This window comes from Adiantum capillus-veneris, chromosome 30, assembly GCF_014529385.1.
Source record: "Adiantum capillus-veneris isolate H3 chromosome 30, ASM1452938v2, whole genome shotgun sequence".
Classification (NCBI taxonomy): domain Eukaryota; kingdom Viridiplantae; phylum Streptophyta; class Polypodiopsida; order Polypodiales; family Pteridaceae; genus Adiantum; species Adiantum capillus-veneris.
Window position 1 is genome coordinate 72,476,569 of NC_140960.1, and position 22,961 is coordinate 72,499,529.

Here is a 22,961-nt window from a genome sequence, read left to right on the forward strand (position 1 = left end):
AACTCTCCATGGAGGATTCTTTTCCCTTAATTTTCATCAAGAAGTACAAGAAGCTTGTAAGAAGTTTGATTTTCTTGTGTAATACTGAACTAAACCCTTATTTTGTAGCAAGTTTTCCAACCAGGCTAGGGAATTTGATTGGAAGGCGGGTATGCATGTTCTAAACTATATCAAAGGTACTTTGGGCCATGCAATTTTATATGGCATTAGCATAGATACCCTAAGTAGAAATTGTGACTCATACGGGACATGAGATTGTGATTCTAGAAAATGAGTTTTTGAATATTGTTTTTCACTTGGTTTTGAAGTGTTTTCATGGATTAGCAAGAAGCATCCAGCCACCACTCTTTCTTTAGTAGAAGCAAAGTATAAAGCTTCTTGTTTTGCAGCTTGTGAAGTAGTTTAGCTCAGGAGAGTTATTATGAATTTAGGTATTCCTATCGATTCAGCAACAACTTTTTGATGTGACAACTAGAGTTTCATGGTGATTTCCAAGAACCTTGGCTTCCATGCACGCACAACGAATATTGACATTCAATATCATCATGCTCAAGAGCTTGTTGAGGATGAGATTGTGGGGCTAAAATATTGTCATACTAAAGATAATTGTGCAGATACCTTCACCAAAGCTCTTGGGAAAGACCAACTACTTTGAAACCTTCATCGGCTCAAAGTTATTGCACAACCAACACAAATCATCTTCGGGTGTCCATTGAGGGGGGGTGTTAGTATACTTATAGTGACCACCCTTAAGTTTTGTCCACCATCATGTATGTTGCATAGTTTGTAAGGACCCCATATGAGGAGAAGATAATAGTGCACATATATTTAGTGGATTCCAGCTTGCACATATTTGTGATTGTGGATGGTATAAAGTTAGTTGAGGAGCCCAACCTTGGGGTCCAACGTGCGATGAGCAACAACCTCAACTAAGGGGTCTAGGGGGCCAGTGCCGCCCCATGCAAGGGCTTGGGTGTAGCACCCTGGAGACAAATTTTTGAAGAAATATTCTTAAGAGTATTCCATGCAATACTAAGCCATATGTACATGCCATTAGTACTATGGTTGGTGTCCAATGTGCTGGCGGATGATGTGTTGGCATAGTCGATACTACACACACACACACACACACACATACACACTTATCTACCACCCACCCAATGTACCATATAAGGAGTCCATCTCTATGAACCATGGCATTATATATTGAAGGATAACTAGCCCCCTTATTCCTTCCAACTAGCTCTAGTTGTTTATATCACCATTTAAACTCTATTTTGAAAATGCATGGATAGATGAAAGCATCACTTTGTGATTGTGTTAATCTAGATTTTGATTTGTTACTAATCTACTTTCATCGTATCTCTCTCTACTCTCCTTATTACAAGATCCTTTTTTTTTCAAAACCACCAATAGGTGAGTAGAATATATAGTGCATAAAACAAAAAATTACACAATTCCCTCATGCACAGACCGTGCCATCCGGATCGACCATAGCCATCTCATCAGAAACAACCAAACCATGACATCGAACATTTCAACAAATCTCATAAAACCATAACCCAGGCCCAGACATGGGAGGCCATCCCTCACATAAAAGCAGTACCACAAAAAGATACTTGAATGTTTGCCATAGGTGTCAGACCCTGCCCACAAGACCATACTCGTCCCAAATAGAAGATGAAGCAAGCCCAAACCAAAAATAAACAGATAAAAGCCAAGAGAAACCAAACAGAGGTAAAGTCTCATCAAGGGCGGGGCTCGAGTCCCCGTCACCTGAGGAGAATACACAGGCTGCCATCCAGGTGCCGATGCTGCCACCGAACATCACCTTGACCTCTTGAGCATACCCTCCTTAGCACCGAAAAAGAAACAGAACAACGAACCAAAGAAGACGGAGGACCATGCAACACCTCTCTGTGTCAACCAAGAAAGCCAAACCACCACCATCTGACAGGATTCGACAGTGAGCCAAGCACCATCCACCACCCAAAGATGGGAGCCCACGACTACCACAGAAAAGAAGCATGTTGCCATCACCAATCTCTTCACTCGTCTGCCCCCCACCCTCACCCATAACAGAAACATCAATACCGGATCCGAGAACCACACCAGCAATCCCAACTCTGCAACCCTTAAGGGAAGGCAAGCAAGGTTTGCATCCCATTGGGGAGGAGCCAAGCCCGCAAAGCCAAAAATCATCTCTGCTAGAGAGAACAAGCTGCCAAGAGTGGCATAGTCTATCAGGGAGTCCCTCCCTAGGACAAGCCCCTGGACCTTCGACCATCAAGGGACGCTCCCCCTTGTTAGCTCGGCTATCAGCACAGATCTGAAAGAGCCCCATGCTGAGCACACTTCAATCGGCCCCCAAACAAACGCACCAAGAGGGTGCCCCAACCCAATGCAGATCGTTGGGGATGGCAACAACAGCGGACTTAACTAGGGTTCTCTCCCTCTAGTTTCTCCTTGTTACAAGATCCTATTTTGCTCTGCATTTCTTACACACAATTAGTGGAGACGAAGATTGTATTCTTTGAACACTTTAAATGGCCACAAGCTAAGGATTTCTTCTCTCATCTTGGCACCTTTCATGCATACACATGGTTGTATGCGTAACCATGTACTCATTTAAGGTATAACATTGTTCTTTTGTGGACACTGAAAAGTATCTTCACATGCGAACCTGTAGAGCTATCATTAAGGAGCTAGCTTGGTTGTTTGAACCTTCATCCTTGGTGACTAGGGTCATCGGATTGAATGCAACCAAGTGATCCGTTGGCGCTCATGAGCGTACTTTGTCACCTCGTATGAGAGTTGTACGATTTGCAAAAGAAAAAAGATTCCTTGTGTGTGTTCAATTGTTTATGAGTCTTGCGCATTGAAACGCATTGAAAAACGTTGCTTTTACCATTTGAGTGCGTTACGCAAAGTCATTGTAGATATGATACTTAGGAGATGCTCCTTTTGGGTTCAAAAGAAAAAGCGAGTGGAGGTTGCTTTTGCCATTTAGAAAGAAAACAAACAAAGATGAACAATGGTTTTGGAAGAGGAAGAAATGGTGTTGGAAGCTATATTTGTTATTATCTCCTTTTTCTTTTTGGAGTTAATATATAGCTCTCACAATTTGTGAGTTCTGGGAAAAAAAGGCAAATATCTCAAAATGGAGAAAACTTTTTTTTTTGGGAGGGGGGGGGGGGGAGTGTGACCAATGATAGATGGCCCGGAGCCTTGTAGATGAAGATGTAGGCATCATACACTACAAGATGTAGGTTTTTTTTTATATCAAATGTGTACCATAGGAAACAACAAGCCTGACATGGTGGGATGGCTAGAGGAAAACTTCATATGAGAAAGCGTTGACCACGGGTTTGATCTATCAATTTTCAAGGGAGTTTTGGTTCTAAGTGTGGAGAGACCCTCGCATGAAGGTCAGCAAATCTTGAAAGATACACCTTTGGAGATTGAAATGGAGCGAGGAGAGACATATGATGTCTAGGGAAGCAACGTGGATGCTTGAGGAGTGTTTAGCTCTCACTAATAGTTCACAAAGGGCCAATAGGGCACACCTACTTGCACCAAATCTTAGAACATGCTATATATATGTATAAACATACATATATGTATATACGTATGTTGATGGATACCATGATAAAAGTTTTGTGGCATGGTTGAAAATGGAGGATACCGAGTGTAAGATTAGGGTGGATTAGTGAGAGTAGCATTCATGGTGTGGGTGTGTGTGTGTGTGTGTGTGTGCGCGCGCGCGTGCACGTGCACACACACACACACATTAAGAGAAAAGAGATGCATGATGTAAACTCCAAAAAGAGATGTTGATTACCCATCAAAAGGGAGATCACAAGCTTCATGGGTTGAAACCTCACCATATACATCATCATCATAAATGGAAAGCTATAGGGTAAAAGGGCCACGATAAGGCGACCTAAGGTGGGAGAGTATTTTAGGGGTCAAAATTGAGCAGTTTTGGCCATCTAAGGTATTGTTCAAAAGCTCCATGTGCCATTGAACATGAGGAAAAAAGATAAGAGTCTTCCAGATAAGGGAGGTGGGGTAAATACGGAAAAAATGATTTCTTTGTAACAAAAAAGGGTGTGAAAAGGAGGACAATGGATACCCCTGCAGATGTCCACCATTGACTGGAATCATGGTGTGTTACCTAACGTGTGCAGAGACTAGCACTTACCCAATCATGTGCCTATCACCCTTGGTTAAAGGGCCAGTCACATTCAAGCACATGGACAAGCTCTATCCAACTAAACGCCTCCCAAATTCCTATTAATAAGGGTTCGGTGAGAGAATGCGCAAAGACAAAGAAATGGGAGTTGTCTAGCTCACTTCTTCATCTTTGCCCCCCCCCCCCCCCCCCCCCCCCCCCCCCCCCCCCCCCCCCCCCGGCCGCCCGGCCCGCCTCCCTTCCCTCCTCTGCATCTCCTCATCTACGCCGTTTCTACTCCAAAATTTTCTCTCCATCTGAGCGCTTCAGCCTCCCTCCCTGTGTAGCTTCCCGTCTGTCTGAATGCCTCTGATTTCAGGCCAGCTCAACTCAAACTTGAGAAAGCTATTGCATATTTTTTTGGTGATGAAGAAGCTTTGCCGCAAGCTCATTGCCGACACATGCAGGGCTGGTATCAACCCTGGAGCTAGTAATGGTTGAGCCATCATCATCAAATGACGCTAAGCAGAGACCTATTGAAACAATGTTATGGGCCGGTGGAGATGAGGATCGTCGATTCAAATCTACTAAATTCAATGAGGTGAAGTTTGTGGGCTTCTGGAGGGTCGGTGTAGGTCCGCGTATGTCATTAGTGGGTGGCATCTTTCTTTTCTGCTTTGATGATGGTGCTAGCTGTGTGTGAAGGATGGGGAGTGGGGCCGCTTGCTGCTAGAAGGTTGGAACCATGGGATCAGGGCAAGTAGAAGAAAATAAAAATGCCAATAAAGTAAGAGACATATGCAAAGCTTCAAGACATGCAACAAGAAGAGCTCTTGTTTTTGAAGCTCGAGAGCAAACGTTGAACGCTAAATGGACATAACAAGCAAGGACTTTGATTACCTGCTGCATAGGTGATCATCGCCTAGTTTGTCTGCTTCTGCTGATAGGCCTTAAGGCTTTGATAGAGAGGTAAAAAGCAGGTAGTTATCGCAAGGACATCAACATTCTGAGGCTCCACAGGGGCATACAATTCCATGTTGGAAAATTTCCCCTACATGTTTCAATGGAGTCCTAGCAAATCAGAGAGAGAGAGAGAGAGAGAGAGAGAGAGAGAGAGAGGGAGGGAGAGGGAGGGAGGGAGGAAGAGAGAGGCCGTCAAAGACGGTCGAGATTACACTAAACCTATGGGGAGAGAGAGAGAGAGAGAGAGAGAGAGAGAGAGAGAGAGAGAACTTTTCTTGATCTGCCTTTATGAAATTTGTCAAAAGCAAGGGGTTCAAGGATAAGAGGGGCCATGCTACCGCCGAACGCTTTGCCGTTTTACTAGTGTCTATAGAAAATAGATGTAGGTCCAATAATGAGCAATAAGAATCTTGTGAAGCTATACTTTGGATTTTAGCATTAGTGTATTATCTTCAGAGAATTTTTCTATCCTGGCATGTAATGTTTTACAATCCCGCTTCACAAGGAAGGAAAAAATCTAAGCACCTACAAATCTTGAAGGGAATGTACTCTCAAATGAATAGAAATGTCTTTCTTTGTGAAAAAGGAGGGAATATAAATGTGACATCAAAGGAAAGTAAACTATAAATTGAAACCGTTTTAGAAAGAAAATTTAGTGTGAGCCTTCTTTTCAAACAATGTTAATGTACGTAATGCTGCAAACAGGGGAAGGGAATTGATGGTAGATAAGGTTCTCCCACACAGGAGGAGGCAAAAGGTAAGGTGTGATGGTCATTTTTCACACACTCACATGCACGGAGAGTAATGTGAGCAAATCTCAACTCCACCTCAAAGAGGTGTAATTTATAACAACTAGTATAGTCGGCAAGCTTCGCCTGGCTCTCTTTCTGTTTCTCTCTCTGTTTGTTGTGTGCCTGGAGGCATAGAGAACAAAGGTGCTTCTGCCACTTGTTGGGAGGGGGGCCCTCCCCTTTTTATGATTGTATAGATTACCCACTCTGTGGGGTACCCTGATTATTGTGAAGAATCAGGATCTAAAATCTTTCACGATGAACATTAGTGACAAAGAACTTAGGTATCCACCACACAAGAGGGGCTAATGGTGACACCCCTCAAAACTCACAATTGTGAGTGATTGTATTAGAATGCTATTGAGAAATCGACATCAAGCTCATCCAGTCGAGCCTTGTTGTGTAAATGGATTTTGGGAGAATCCTACTACACCTTTTAGGGTGCAAATAATTATTGGAACGAAGGAGAAATAGCTCAACATAGTTACCTCCCCTTCTCTAGTCTTTTTTTAATGTTCAAAACTTGCCTTGTTTTAGAAGTCCCTTGTTTGGTGACTTACTGCACTATGCGGAATGAAGCTCACATTTTGACAAAATGGAGTCTCGAGGGATTCAAATAACTAATGGTTGAATGATCCCATTTTTAAACTGCTTGGGAGGCATGCAAAATTGTTTGGATGAGCATGGAAAAGCAAAAGCAAAAGCAAAAGCAAAAGCAAAAGCAGAGAACATGATCGATTGTGAGGTGTGGGGGCAACCATGACTAGTGCCCATTTGGTGGGTTCTCCGAGCTTGGAATTTTTCATATTGGAGGATAGAAGGCATCATTCCAATCTTCATTTTTCTTTGTTATTCCATATCACCACGTTGAGAATTGTTTCTTTATCATTCCACGTCACCTCGTAAATCCATGTTGATCATTATGTTACTGCAGTGTCTATAAAAGGACCCCATTGTCGTTCCAAATGAGTGTGCAATCCTCTGCCCATCAGAGGCTAGCAATTGGGTGAGGCTTGCATTTCTTGCATACACACCATGTGTGTATGCAAGTGAAGAGGCATGTGTGTGTGTGTGTGTGTGTGTGTGTGTGTGTGTGTGCGCACGTGCGCTTTTGCACCAACACTGCATCCAAGTGAAGTGAAGAGGCATGTATGTGTGTTATGGTTCTTTTGTGCAAGCACTATATCCAACATGAGTACAATTATGGTTCCACCATCCTCTATATGTATATGTGTGTGATGAGAGAGTACTAGCAATACAATGTGTGTGAGTGTGTGTGTGTGTGTGTGTGTGTGTGTGTGTGTGTGTGTGTGTGTGTGTGAGAGAGAGAGAGAGAGAGAGAGAGAGAGAGAGAGAGAGTCATCATCTTGTTCCTCATGTTTTTCTTGTGTTCCAAGCATCACCAATGGCTCTTTGGAGAAGATGAGTAAATTGTAGCTTGTGAGTGCTTCCTTGGGTCTCAAGTCATTGCTTTGATATGCTTTTTGTAATTGAACCAAAATTCATTTCAAGTGATTGAAAAAATAGAGAGAGAGAGAGAGAGAGAGAGAGAGAGAGAGAGAGAGAGAGAGAGAGACCACACCTTCAAAGCTAGTGTGTGTGTGTGAGAGAGAGAGAGAGTGAGAGAGAGAGAGAGAGAGAGAAAGAGAGAGAGCAGCACACCTCCACAAGTAATGAGCTAGGAGCACCTTTTTATTTCAGGTACACCTTGCATGCACGACACACACACACACACACACACACACACACACACACACAGAGAGAAGAAACAACCATGGTTCTACATCACCCATTCACATGAACTAAGTCAATGGTTACACCAAGCATAGCAATCAATCACTTTATGGTCGATACATGTGCACTGGTTATTGTCATTGTATAACTATGCCTATTTTTTACATAGATGCAATAGTTATATCTTTTTTTTAGCAATGCTCTTAGAGAGCTATTTGCATTGGAAAAATCTGCATAAGGCCAAGCTTTTACAAGGATCCACAACCCATAAAGAGAACAAACCACCACCTCATGCAGTACATATGCCGTGAGGGAAATAACAAACCAAAAAGTACAAATCCCAGTTTTTTATAGGGAAGCCTAACCAGTTATAGCAGCATACCCATAAGAATAGGGGAATAGAAAGCACAAGATAAACAAATATACAAGTAGCTTGTAGCACTATGATAACAACCGCATGAGTATATCTATATCTTACGAATAATTTATGTCCTCGTGAAGAAAACATAATTACAAGTATATAAGGATGACTTGCATGTGTGTGTGTGTGTGTGTGTGTGTGTGAGAGAGAGAGAGAGAGAGAGAGAGAGACGCTTGATCACTTCAGACCTTTGTGTTTTCCTACATAGTTAGTACATTGTGGATTGCACTCTGTCATCTTCTTTTCCCCCCCAAACTCACAATAGTACGAAACCAAACAAAGATACATTAAAAGCCATGCTTCTTACCGAGGCATCATTATAAAGGGGATTTGGATTTGGATACGACTGTGCACTCAACTCATCTTACTTTCAAAGTTTCACTTAGATGCTTAGGCAATTTCACTATGGAATTAGAAGGCTGGATTTAATGAACACTTTGACTTTTATACAATGAATTTGGATAATTTCACTAATACTCATTATTTCTCTCTTAACAAGTAATTCTTTGACTCTGTTAAAAGCCCTTGATGCAAATATTGGGGGAGGCAATAGAAATAAAAGCATATTATACCCTTTTATGTTGTACTTATTGGAAGGATTTTGAGCCTTTTGTTTGTGTGGACAACAAAATTATACAAATTACTCAATAGAAGGATTTTGGCTTGTAGTCCAAGAGCTACACTTCAAATTTCTTGAAGTATTCCAAGAAGAACACGGGTTTTGCACATGAAGAACTCAATTAAGGTTTCGCACTTGCATTCCTACAATCGTTCATTTTACATTTAGAAATTTTATGTTGTTCTTCTATGGCTATTTTCATAAATCATTCGATCGCATTCTTCGATGTAGCCATTGTAAGAAGTTCAATTAGTGAGTGATTAGTCCTTGAAAAGGAAGGGGCCTTTACACACCATTAGTATCACTCACAAATATTTTTGTGCTAAGTCGATATCAAACTGAAGCAAAGGATTGCATGAGATTTCATCCTTTTCAATCCTAGATTTGCAAACTTTTTATTATTGGTGTTTAATATCTAGAGGATGGCCTCTCTAGGGTTTCAATGACTTGGTATTTCTTATGATTAAGCCAAATATGTTTGGAAGATTGAGCTTTAGGATCAAGAGTAGATCTTTGCCCAAATGTGCATGAAAGAGACATGTAAGATAACATATAAGATAGATCCCAAACTTACATATGTTCCTTTATGCACTCATGGACAAATGCTTCTCCAACCTATGCTCCTAAGATTCCAAACAATTGGGAACAATCATTATAAAACAAGGTGTCAAGCAACTGAGTTGATTCTCATAGGGGCCATGCTTGTGCTTATCACTTGGATACAATTATTGTATGCTCACTTGTGTTTTAGGATGAGAGCTATTATTACTTGTGGTTTAGGATGGGAGCTTGGTTTCCTTGATACACAAATCATGTGTAAGGGATGCTAAATGTGTGCAATGGTTCCTTCTTAAACTAGGATTAATCATTCACTAGTTGTACTTCTCAAAGCTTGACTACTGAATCAAATGTTTCACCACAACCCATAAAGACAACAAACCACCACCTCATGCAGTACATATGCCATGAGGGAAATAACAAATTATAAAGTACAAATCCCAACTTTTTATAGGGAAGCCTAACTAGTTCTTGCAGCATACCCATAACATAGGAAGCACAAGATAAGCAAATATACAAGTAGCTTGTAGCACTATGATAACAACCGCATGAGCATATCCTTTATCTTACAAATAATTTATGTCCTCGTGAAGAAAACATAATTACAAGTATATAAGTATGGCTTGCATGTGTGTGTGTGTGTGTGTGTGTGTGTGTGTGTGTGTGTGTGTGTGTGTGTGTGTGTGTGTGTGTGTGAGTGAGAGAGAGAGAGAGAGAGACAGAGGAGAGAGAGAGAGACGCTTGATCACCAACCCTTCACTTCAAAACTTTGTGTTTTCCTACATAGTTAGTACAATGTGGATTGCACTCAACTCATCTTTGTTTTCCCCCAAACTCACACTAGTACGAAACCAAACAAAAATATATTGAAAGCCATGCTTCTTACCGAGCCATGGCATCATCCAGTAGCCAAGCATACATAAATTGATACATCGTCTGATTAAGGGTGCCACCTTAATGTTGCACGACATCTTTATAAAGGGGATTTGGATTTAGATACGATTGTCCACTCAAACCATCTTACTTCAAAGTTTCACTTAGATGCTTAACTTGGTATCTACCTACTATCTCTTCAAACGCTGAAGAGAATAACAAAAGAATAACATTTTCACAATATTTGAGGCGAGAATTGCATTATGGAATTAGAAGGCTGGATTTAATGAATACTTTGACTTCTATACAATGAATTTGGATAATTTCACTAATACTCATTATTTCTCTCTCTTAACAAGTAATTCTTTGACTCTGCTGAAGACCTTGATGCAAAGATTGGAGGGGGCAATAGATAGAAAATCCTATTACACCCTTTTATGTTGTACTTATTGGAGGGATTTTGAGCCTTTTGTTTGTGTCGACAAAAAAATTATACAGCTTACTCAATCGAAAGATTTTGGCTTGTAGTCCAAGAGCGATTTCTTGAAGTATTCCAAGAAGGACACATGTTTTGCACATGAAGAACTCAATTAAGGTTATGCACTTGCATTCCTACAATCACCATTCTGCATTGAAAAATTTTATGTTGTTCTTTTATGGCTATTTTCATAAATCATTCGATCGTATTCTTCCATGTGGCCATTTTAAGAAGCTCAATTAGTGAGTGATTAGTCCTTGAAAAGGAATGGGGCCTTTACACACCATTAGTATCACTCACAAATATATTTGTGCTAAGTCTATATCAAACTGAAGCAAAGGATTGCATTAGATTTCATCCTTTTCAATCCTGCATTTGCAAACTTTGTATTATTGGTGTTTAATATCTAGAGGACACATTTGCAAACTTTGTATTATTGGTGTTTAATATCTAGAGGACAGCCTCTCTATGGTTTCAATGACTTGGTATTTCTTATGATTAAGCCAATTTGTCTAGAAGATTGAGCTTTAGGATCAAGAGCCCAAATGTGCATGAAAGATATATATACATATATATGTGTGTGTGTGTGTGTGTGTGTGTGTGTGTAAGATAGATCCCAAACTTACATATGTTCCTTTATGCACTCATGGACAAATGCTTCTCTACCGTATGCTCCTAAGATTCCAAAAAATTGGGGACAATCATTATAAAACAAGGTGCCAAGCAACTGAGTTGATTCCCATAGGGGCCAAGCTTGTGCTTATAACTCGCATACAATTATCGTATGCTCACTTGTGTTTTAAAATGAGAGCTATTATCACTTGTGGTTTACGATGGGAGCTTGATTTCCTTGATACACAAATCATGTGGTGTAAGGCATGCTAAATGTGTGCAATGGCTCCTTCTTAAACTAGGATTACTCATTCACTAGTTGTACTCCTCAAAGTTTGACTACTGAATCAATAGTTTCACCTTTTTTTTAAACTGACTACGATCACATTATGTATATCAAATTTTTCTCCCGACCTTTAATTTGTATAAGTTTTTGGCAAGATCCTAAGTTGATTAGTTTTGTATGGGACCTTTATTCATCCTGTACATAAGAATGTATTTCCTTGTTTTTTAAAATACCAATACTCTCTGGAACAGAAAAACTTTTGTAATTTTGTTGCTATGATTATTACAATTCACTCATAAATTGTGAGTTTTGCATAAAAAAACAAAAAAAAACAATACTCTCCCCAACAAGTCTTTCTAATTTTGTTGCTATGATTATTACAATTCACTCTTAAATTGTGAGTTTTTCAAAAAAAAAACAATACTCTCCCCAACAGAGAGTTAGAAATTATACATAAGAATCGATTTACTACCACAAATATGCCAAATAAAATAAAGTGATGTTTATTACTCGATAGTCATAAAAATATTGTAAATGATGTTTTCAATACAAAAGTATCTTTTTTTTGTGAGTATAAGCATTATAAATGTTATTTTGAATCCATTGTTATTTATTGTTAATGTGAATCTCCAAGGGGTAATATCAAAGCAACAGTGGCTTACGATGAGTGCTCTTTGACACTACAAGGTCTTGAGATCAATTGTGGCTTGGTATTGCATGGTGAGTTTTGCATTTCAAGTGCATGCAGGTGGGTGCACTATAATGTAATAGAAAATTAGAAACACATAGCGACGTGTTGTGTTTTTTGACCTTTATCATTTTGAGGGTTCTCTATCTCTAGATACAAGTCCCTCTCTATATCTTCCTCACTCACCTCCATGATCATAACCTCTAGTTCAATCGTAACATTGCTCTGTCCATACACAAAATTTTCAAGCAATTAACATGTGTAGCAGCACTCCGTCCATATTTAAAGCAATATTGGATATGCTCACCTCGTATGAAATTAAAAAACACTATGAGTCTACATTTGTGTGCACACCTACAAACCAACACACACACACATGCCCTTGAAGGCTTTTATGAAATGCTAATTGACCCCATTTATACTAACCCATGAAGCACACACATATATTCACATGCACGTCGTGTATGCTGCATGGAGAGAGAGAGAGAGGGGGGGGGGAGAGAGAGAGAGAGAGAGAGAGAGAGAGAGAGAGAGAGAGAGAGAGAGCATGGCAGAGTGCTTGAAGGGCTAAGTACAATTATTGCACCTATTTGTGAGGCAAAGCTGACTAGAAAGCATGACATTGGAACCAAAATAGGAATTTTACTTATCACCAAGCAAGAGGAACGTACATCAACCTTGTTTACAAAGTAGATTGGTTCTCTCTACTCACCAAATAATGGAGGATGATGTGTCCGGAATCAAAGTGGGTGTTAGTTGCAAGTAGCATCTGAGACCCACCATTGTCTAGCTTAATGAAGTTCTTCCTTTGGAAGGTGCTATATGGGGCCATTCCTTTTTTTATATAGAAAAACTCACAATTGTGAGTGAATTATATTGATCATCCCAAAAAATTACAAGATCTTGCCATGCTCGTACCGAGCCATGATATCATGGAGAGACCATAATTACATCAACTATCAGGGGAGCCACCCCTAATGGCTCGCCCCCTTATCCTTGATACAATCATAGGTAATCCTAAACCAATCATCCGAGTGTTGCTTGCATCCGAGCGTCCATATTAGCACTTTGCTTTCTTGTATATTTTTTGTGAAGCTTGCCACCTTAGGATCTCCTTCAAACACATGGCGGTTCCTTGTCTGCCATGTATTATGTAAGAAGAAGTACCTCCCAATTTGAGTGTTGATGAGGAGGGCAGGACTTCCCAAATTCTTAACTCCAAGGAATAAATCATTCTTGAAAAAACCAATATTCCATGTCCTTTGGACCCACTTGCATATTTTCCTTGTGAGGCCTCTGATAGCTGAGCATTCCATGAATAGGTGGGCTAGATCTTTGCTAGCCAACCTACACCCCAAGCATCAATCTGACCCAATCCCTCTCTCTCGAATCTTCACCCCCGTTGGTAGAGCACCTTAAATTACCTTCCACAAAAATACCTTGATGTGTTGCGGAACCTTTGGCTTCCAGTTGTTCTGCATTACTTTCTCCCACCTTTCCTTCGGCCATTGTTTTTTCCATATCTTCTTAAGAGGGCCATACCAAATTTTCGTGTGCACCATTGTATGATATATGCCTTTAGAATGGGGTTTCCATAAGAATGGGGCCATTCCTTTTTTTTTTTAAAAGCAAAACTCACAATTGTGAGTGAATTATATTGATCATCTCAAAAAAATTACAAGAACTTGCCATGCTCGTGCCGAGCCGTGACACCATCCAGAGACCAAACTTACATCAGCTATCTGGGGAGCCACCCCTAACAACCTGCCCCCATGCCCTTTATACACAAGGTTCTCGTTTCATGATTGTCCCCTTATCTAAGCATTCCGCTGATACCAAGCCGTAGGTAACCCTAGACCAATCATCCGAGTTTTGTTTGCGCCCAAGCGTCCATATTAGCACTCTACTTTCTTGTATAATTTCGACGGAGCTTGCCACCTCAGGAACTCCTTCGAACACACGGAGGTTCCTTTCTTGCCATACATTATGTAAAAAGCAAAACTTGATAATCTGAGTGCAGATGAGAATGGCAGGGCTACCCAAGTTCTTACCTCCAAGGAGTAAGTCAGTCTTGAAAAAACCAATTTTCCATGTTCTTTGGAACCACTTGCAAATTTTTCCTGTAAGGCCTCTGGTGGCTGAATATTCCATAAAAAGGGGGTCATATATTCACTATCCAACCTGCACCCTAGGCATCGATCTATCCCTATCCCTCTCTCTTAAATCTTCACCCCCGTCGCAAGAGCACCCCTAATTACTTTCCATAAAAATACCTTCATGTGATGCGAAACCTTTGGCGCCCAGATGTTCTCCATTACTTGCTCCCACCTTTCCTCCGGCCATTGTTTTTTCCAAATCTTGTTAAGGGGGCTAGACCAATTCTTCTTTAGCATCATTTTATGGTAAATTCCTTTAGAATAGGGTTTCCATAAGAGGCTTCTTTCGGGCCATTTCTAGGCATTCCAGTGAAACTCCAAGTCACAGATTGGCATCACTGCACTGTCAAGTTCTTCCATCACTTTGTTGACTAGCAAAACCTCCAAGCTATCAAGCTGGAATTGGGTTACCAGAAGTTCAGTGGTTTTCCAGCTCTTGCTATTACTGTCCCAGAAGTACCCCAGTCGGGTCAGACCCTTATTATTCAGTTTTCTGGCTGCTTCTAGCCAATAGGGATTTGGGGCAGATCTACAACTTTGGAAAGCCACGGGGACCAATGCAGAATGGAGTTCTTGAAGTATCTGGTTTCTTCCCCCCACTTTAGGACTCCCGCTGCTCTGTTGTATTTCCTTACCAATTCCCCTGAGCCACCCCCCAGACTTAGGGTAGCCCACTTCGGGGCTAGAAGTTTGTCATGAAACTCTACCCCTCTCCATTTTCCTCCTTTCGAATCAAGTTTAGTTGCTTCTAGCATATCTTTGATCATGATAGCCCAAGCCTGGTCGTGTTTAGCCAAGGAGACTACAAATTTGGCACAGCAAGCTTCTGCATGGGCCATAGGGTTGATAATTTCGAGGCCTCCTTGATTTACTGGCCGAGCGACTGACTCCCAATAAGCCCATTGCCATGGATTGGAGGACTTTTGTGTTATTTTTCCATAAAAACCTTTTTACCGGTTTTAAGAACTCTTTCCAGTGACATTTAGCCATCTTGAGAAGTGGGCTAGTGAAGGCAATATATGGAGCATAAAGGCATTAATCACTTTTATCCGGCTTGGGAATGGGAGAAGAACATACTCCCACCTACTCAGTTGATGGGGAGATATGATCTTGTTAAGTAAGGGTTAGTCTGAGGGCTACTGCCTTGGCAACAATTTTGTAGGCCACCTTCATCATCGTTATGGGGCGCCAATGTTTTAGTTGACAACAATAAAACTGTTTGGGGATGGGTTTGATAAGACCTCGCTTTACACTTATCTCCAACGACCCTTCGACAATGGCTTTGTTGGCCAAACTTGTGACTGGGGCCTTCGGATCATCCCAAAATTCTCTAAAGAATTAGTTCATCATCCCATCCCAACCATGGGACTTCTCCTTGCCAAGGGCTTGCAATGCTAGTGAGCATTTGTCTTCGGAAAATGCCCCTTCCAGGATTTTAGCTTCTGACTGGGGAATCTTCTTCTCGACACTCTGAAGTAAGGTCCTTCTGGCTTCATCTACTTCCCGAGACTATATTTCTGGTCGTCCAATGATTTTGCTAAGATAGTTCAACATCAGATTGGCCATCTCATCTTGGTTATGAACTGCTATCCTTTTCTCATCATAGAGCAAGTGGACGTGGCCCCTACTCTTCTTGATTTTCAAAGCCCTTAAAAAATGAGCTTGATTAGAGGCTTCTGGTTGTAAGGAAGTTTTCCTGGAGAGAATCCTTGCCTTTCTGATATCTTCCAATTGCTTGTTAGCCAGGCAAGCTTTGACTTCAAGCCATTGCTTGTGCTCTTCCTCGGTACTAAGCCCATTGGCTTTTGTGGAGGTAAGTTGTTGTACCTCACATGTAAGATGAAGAAGGTGCGTCTCCCTAGATTTTTTAAACCGGGGGCCTGATGTTTTGATTGCTTTCCGAATACTTCGAGCAAATAGGTCCCACGCATTTTGTTTGTTGAGATCGACATCTTTTTTGAGCTTACCCAATGCTTTCTTGGTTAAACTCCTGAAATAAGGATCGTTGAATAGGTGTGACCCTGTAACTAGCAGTTTTTTCCTACCTCCTGGGGTCTGGTCCTCCTCTTTATTCTTCTTAAAATGTATGTGCAGGGGTTTGTGATCCGAAAGGCTTTTTGATGGGACTACCTTCATCTCTAGCATCGACGGTATCCAGTTGGCTTGGTGTAAGCAGGAACATCTGTCCAGCCTGGAGGTAGTGCGGGCATACTGGAGACTTGTGTAGGTGAAACCTGGTGCGCTGTTCCATGGGCCAACTTGCCATAAGTCAATCATCACCCACTTTTCGCACAGACTTTGCCATTTAGTCCTTTCCGATCCAGCCAGCATACCAGAGGATCCTATTCTGTCCTTGCTCTTTTCCACCATATTGAAGTCGCCAACTAACAACCACTCTCCTTCTATAGGAGTATCTCTAAGATGCATCCATAGTTTAGCTCTATCTTTGTCATTGCAAGGGCTGTACACATTCACAATGGTGAAGGGATTTCCTTCCCATCTGATTCTAATTCCGAGGATTCTGTTGGAGGGGTGGTTCAGAACCAGCTTCGGCTCCAATTCCCTGTCCACAATACTGAGGACACCACTGAAATCGTTACTTCCTTCTCCATAGAAAACAAGTTTCTTTCCTAGATCTTGTTTTCTCTTGCTATGAGCATCCAAGTGATGTTCCTGGATGACCCAGCAGTTGACTGCCTTTTCCTTTTTCATCTCCTCCCAGAAAAGGGTACTCTTCTTTTGGGTCTTCACTCCCTTTACGTTCCAAGATTGTATAGTGAGAGACTCCATCATTAAAGAGGGTTCATTGGGATAGAGGAACAAATTCTTCAGCATCCGAATCGTGCGCACACTCCCTCTCTTTGGTCTATGGAGAGTCCGGGGGTTTCAAGTGAGGAGATTCTTTCTCTTGCAATACTGCAAATGTATTGTGAAGTGCGATAGTGCACCCCCCTCATTGCCAGGGGGTGGGGGATGGAGCATATCCTTTCCCCTCTAGTGTTCTCACGACTTCGAGCACTTTGGAGTCTCTTGCCACTGCCTTCACCCTTTTGGCTCTTTTCAACCCAAGGACTTGAACAGATGTCGCCGTATTGACCGTCATAAATTTCAAAGGAGCAACGAGAGTAATGATTACATTATCGTTGCATGAGCCTTCTGGGATTTTTTGCATGGGAATCGATTTCTCCACAATATTTTCCTACATCTTTATATCCATTTTGTCACATACCATAGCTTCTTTATCCTTCCTTGTAGCACTTGCCCCTTCATTACTACCTCCCTGCTTCTCCAACCCTTCCATTGGGGTTTCCTTTTCACTGGGGACCTGAGCTGCTGTACCATTAGCCTTCTTGGGGCAATCCTTGGCGAAGTGTCCAAAGTTGTTGCATTTAAAACAAGCTCCAAAGTATGTCCCAAAGTTTAGCGGAATAGTAACAAGACCAGCTCCAACATTGATTACCATGCTCTTAGGTGGCGTTTTAGAAACATCCCAACCTATAAAAACTCTATTTGATGTTCTGCCAAATCCTCTCTTGCTAGGAATAAATAGGGGGGTGCCCAGCTGACTGGCAAGCATCCTGAGATTGTCCCAAAGCCAGCTAGGCAGACCCACAAACTCCACCCAGATAGGAGTGAACCCTTGAAGAGATTCAACTGAGTTGAACACTGGCTCCCAAGGCACCACACAAACCGTAGTCCTATTAAATACAAGGGGCCCTTTGTCAAGGATCATTACCACATCGGAGGCCTCTGTGAATCTCACTGAGCAAAAACCTTTAGCTAGGTAGAAAGTACTTTCAATTGCTCCTCCATGACCAAGAACTTGCGGGCCCTCAAGCCATTGAATCATCTCCAACTTGTTCGGGATTCTTCCACTGAACCCAAATACAAGCGTTAGCTTAGCTTTCCTAGCTTTTTTTTTTTTGATAAGTGTTGGTGGACTCGCCACAGTTATAGCCTCGGCAACCTCCACCTGCTGTGGCAAAGACTTTCTTAAAGCAGCAAAGGCCCAATCTGCCAACCCGTCTTCTACCAGCCCGCTGTCATCTGCTTGGGACCAAGTTCTTTTATTGTTGTTAGGGCCGGAGTCAATCATTTTATTGACTTCCTTGAGCTCTTGCTCGAGTCTAGCTCTTTCATTCTGCAGTTTCTCACTATTTGCTTCACTCAACAACCTTACTGATGTACCTTTTCCATCGTCCTTAGAGTCGGGCCCTTTTCCATCATCCTTAGAGTCGAGCCCCTTGAGTATGCTAGGAAACGAAATGCCAGGCCTGCGAGCTGCTGATACACTTGTCGCCTTACTTCCATTCGTACAGATGGGGCCTTGAGGAACCCCGGCTTTGAGGGTTTTTACTTCAAATTTACATCCTTGATCTGATCCCATTTTTTCTCTTGTTTCTTCAGAGAAAACTTTTTCAGTCGAAATAGTTTTGTCATTTTCCGTAGTTGGAGCTCTTGGCGAATTGGGACGCGACATTTCCGCATCATGCAACGGTCGCAAGACCAAGCCATATCCTACCTCCATCGGTACAACTACCTCCCTGTCGGCTATCTTTTTCGTCGCTAGCATGTGTGAGAATTTTACAATGTCTTCATCTATGACCACAGTGTCGATTTCCATTACCAAGTAGCAGAGGCCAACTTGGTGCCAAGTGGACAAAAAACTGAGAGGGAGATCTAGTAATGGCTCAATTCATCAATTGGCCACACTCGATCAAAAGGCTTTGAGACTTTGGTATGAAGAGGGTACAATGTAAAGGGAAGCCTCAAGGCAAAAGGATCAAGCCATTATTTGTTGAGCCAAAGGTAAGGAATCTCAAAAAGATTATTAGCTTGGTATAAATAATCGTGATTATTAATACGCAGTGTTGAAGGCATCAATGCCGACTTCTGCAAATGAAGGGCGCTTTTCGTAGGAGATGCCAAGGACGCAGAGGCTGTACTCTCCTCTGCCACTTATAAAGGGATCACTCACCTCCTCTCGTTGCTCACGATGCTCCCTACCCACGACTCTGTCACGCTGCTCAAATTTGAGAGCGGGGGCCATTCCTATTGAGATCAAGGTAAAAACAAGAGGAATTGTCATGGACCTGTGCTCAAGATACAAGGCAAAAATTATAGGCCATGTCACCTCTTCAAATGCTTCTTGGCCACAAGATGGTTTGTGTAACAAGTGATAAAATCACGAGGCCTGCCATGGAAATGATATGTGCCTATGAAAAATACAAGTGATAAAATCACAAGGTCGGTTGATGATGATAAGACGCACCAAGTAAGGGCATGGTCACATGTGGCATAGTTATCCGTTTTGATAACTATGCCCAACTAAGCATGCATTAATAAATGAGACTAAAACTTTTCGAGTTGAATGGTCACACACAACATAGTTTATCAAACATCATAGACACGTGGAGGTGGCCATCATTGAATTGACCTTGTTGAGCTGATAAAGGCATTGTTGAGGTGGTGGTTGGTAGGTCCACTCTGTGCGGAAGTAGCACCCGAGCAAGTGCAATGAAGCCACGTAGCAAAAAAGTGCCGTTCGGGCTTGTTGTAGGCTTTACGCAGTAGAAGTATTTAATGGTTGGCCCGGCTACGAAGGCAACTATGCCAAAATTGGCACGGTAACAAAGCGAGGTGCATCGTAGTACTAAGCCTGCTTGTTATTCAATGTGTGACCATGAACGAGGCTTAGCTATGTGCAAAGTAACTGATAACTATGCCTCGTGTGACCATTGCCTAACAAGGACAAGGCTCTGTAAGTTTAGAATTGAGCTATATGTATTAGTTTAGAACTAAGTTATACAAGCTGGGTATGCCAACATAGGTTAAAATTTAGTTTTGATTTTTTTATCACAACATTTGCATAATGTGGAGACCGAAGGGTGCCATAGGCCACCCTAGGAGTTGTTTCCCATAGGCAGCGGTGAACACTTCCTAGCATGCATCGCGAACTTAAGGCATGCACATGATATACGATTCTTTTCGGGCACTACATGCAAGGCATGTATACCTACATTGCATGCAAGGTGTGCATGGCTACAAACTACATGCAACGGCGTTGGCCAGATAATTGCATTTGTGTACAACCGATGGTATTCCATTCACGGTTGCGATCTCATACATATGTTGCGGCCAAGGCAACACAGCATCCATGAAGGCCATAGATTGCAAATCATAGTGATTGGGTCAAGCAAGTTGCGCAAGGCTTGAGCTTTAGCGGGCAAATCGGCACAACTGCAAGAAACAGGAATGGGAGATTTGGACGGCTTGTGTCTTATCAGCTTCATGAGTAAGCATGATATTTTTGTTGACGGGTGAGTCTATCCATAGCGGTAGTCCTCAAGCATCGAAAGAAAACAAGGTCAACAGAAAGGTATCCTCAGGTATGGTGTAGCTACGAGAAACCATAGACAACTCACAAGCCAGCACGACATATTCATGCCAGCTTTTAACCACCTTAGTGGGTCAACAAGGTCGCTAGTATGCAGATTTATTTAAAGCTAACTTTTTTTGAGTTTATTTTGCAGCGATTTTTGTATTGGTAAAAGCAAGCTTCAAAACCATGCCTTATGGTGGAGGGGGAGCTTGTTCCAAGGGATGTTTGTCACAGACAAATGTCACAGTGCTTAGGCAAGGCATGTCGCATATACGATGCATGGTACAGGTCAAGGCATGGTAGTGCTTGAGAATCTCATGGAGATTGGCACAACCTGTCACTACGATTGATCAAGAAGGCTTAGGGACCTTGACAAGGCCGACCATTACCTCCAATTCGCCAAGGTCAATTCTCTGTGAATGCTCGACAAGGTCGACTTTCTTTGCTATGAAATTGTAAATTGCCTAAGAGTATATGTTTACTCTGAATATCACGACTCCATGTACTTAGGAGAAGCAAGGCTTCCCTTTCGGCATTTGGCATAGCGGTTTCCACAGTTTGGAATATGTTATTAGCATACAAACTTGGGAAACCTTGCCAAGATGTTTGCCAGGTTTTACATTCCACGCGGGTGTATCTACTACATACGCTAACTCAAGCAAGCAATGCATATGGCTATGAGCCAGATTCGATTGAATTATCAAATATTTGGCCAGAAGTGGGCGGCAAGGTTAGTAACTTTCAAGTTATGTTTGTTTGTTTTTTTTAAAACTTTTCACTTTGCAAAAGTTCTCTCTGATTTGCAAAGCAAAGTGCTTGGGAAGACTCCATACGAAGCCACTGTACAAAGCCAAGTGCTTTGCCAGATTTCTAATGGTCTCCCAAGCCATGATACACTGGTGTTGTAAAAAGGGCTCATTTACTTGGGAGTCGATCGACGCATCCTTGACCAAGTGACATGCATCCCATCTTCCAAACAATTTCTTGATGTCAAGCATCCACCCCGAACTTAGTATTTTGCTCTTGCATGTCTTTTGGACCTTTTGACTTGCTTCATATGCAATTCTAAGAATTCGATACAAAGGGCTACGTTGTGTCTTAAGCATGTACTCACAACCCTTTGCATGCCAAAGACCTCAATGGGAAGTGATCCGGACTCAAGAAGTAAGAGCATGTAGGGTGTAGAGAGAGAGAGAGAGAGAGAGAGATTACACTCTTACACGCACTCTTGAAGCATGGGAGGCTTGCATACTGCGTGTGCAAGAGAGAGATAACCATGGCTACTGCATCTTTGACCTCATTAGTGGGCCCTTCTTTCATCCAGCCCGCATTGGAGAAGGGATCCCTCTCTGGCTCGTCGTTGAAGCCATCATGATTTGTCTCAACTTCATTTGGTGTCGAGCCCTATGCGAGGGTTTCATGATCTCTATAGGATGACCTCAAGGAGGTGGCGTCCAAGTGCAGTGAAGTTTGAAAATTTGTTCTTGTGAGTCTGACCACCTCCGCACTCATTGTCTCTAGAGCCAATGCAGAATGCCCGCCAAAGAGGCTTTCCTATGATGAGTTGCAAGGTTTGACATACACGGAAGTCAAGGAAAGTGGTATTGCTAACCGGTGTCCCATTATCAAGGGTGGAGCCAATACCTTTGGTCTCAAGCTTGGAAAATATCAGCTTAAGTAGTTGTGCTTGGAGCCCACCTCTTTCAAGGTGAAAGTAGAGTCTGAGTTCAAGGGAGGAGTCCCACACTTTCAGCTAACCAAGCTCATGACAAGGCTTACGTACACCTTGGATGAGATTAAAGGTCCTTTGGAGGTAGGTATTGAAGGGATTCTCATATTTGAGGAGCAAGATGGAATCAACTATGCTCCAAATAGTGTCTAGATTCCTGGGGGTGAAAGGGTGCCCTTGTTCATGGTGCCCTAGAGTTCTTGGCTACGGCACAAAGGCACGCAACATGAGGCTAGCCAAAGCACTCATCCAAGTGATCCAGCAACATGGCTACCCTTTCAAACAAATCAAGCTGGTGGCATTCTTGACAGACGGCATGTTCGGCAAGAAGATTCTCAAGGGCCTCCTCCGACTTGAGAGGACCACCTTCTACAGGGTACACCAAGGTAGCATCAATGTCTACCAGCACGCCCGACTTCTCACACTTCTCCTTCTTGCTGGCGTGCAGTCCATAAAAATGTAGAGGATGCTCTCTCTCTCTCTCTCTCTCTCTCTCT

At 42.1% G+C, this 22,961-nt stretch overlaps 2 pseudogenes; one reads left to right on the forward strand and one right to left on the reverse strand.

Annotated features, from left to right (window-relative positions):
- Positions 1–1,589: 1,589 nt before the first annotated feature.
- Positions 1,590–2,202, reverse strand: LOC147418183 (uncharacterized; annotated as a pseudogene).
- Positions 2,203–22,011: 19,809 nt separating this feature from the next.
- LOC147418184 (oxygen-evolving enhancer protein 1, chloroplastic pseudogene) lies at positions 22,012–22,659 on the forward strand (annotated as a pseudogene).
- The last annotated feature ends 302 nt before the right edge of the window (positions 22,660–22,961 follow it).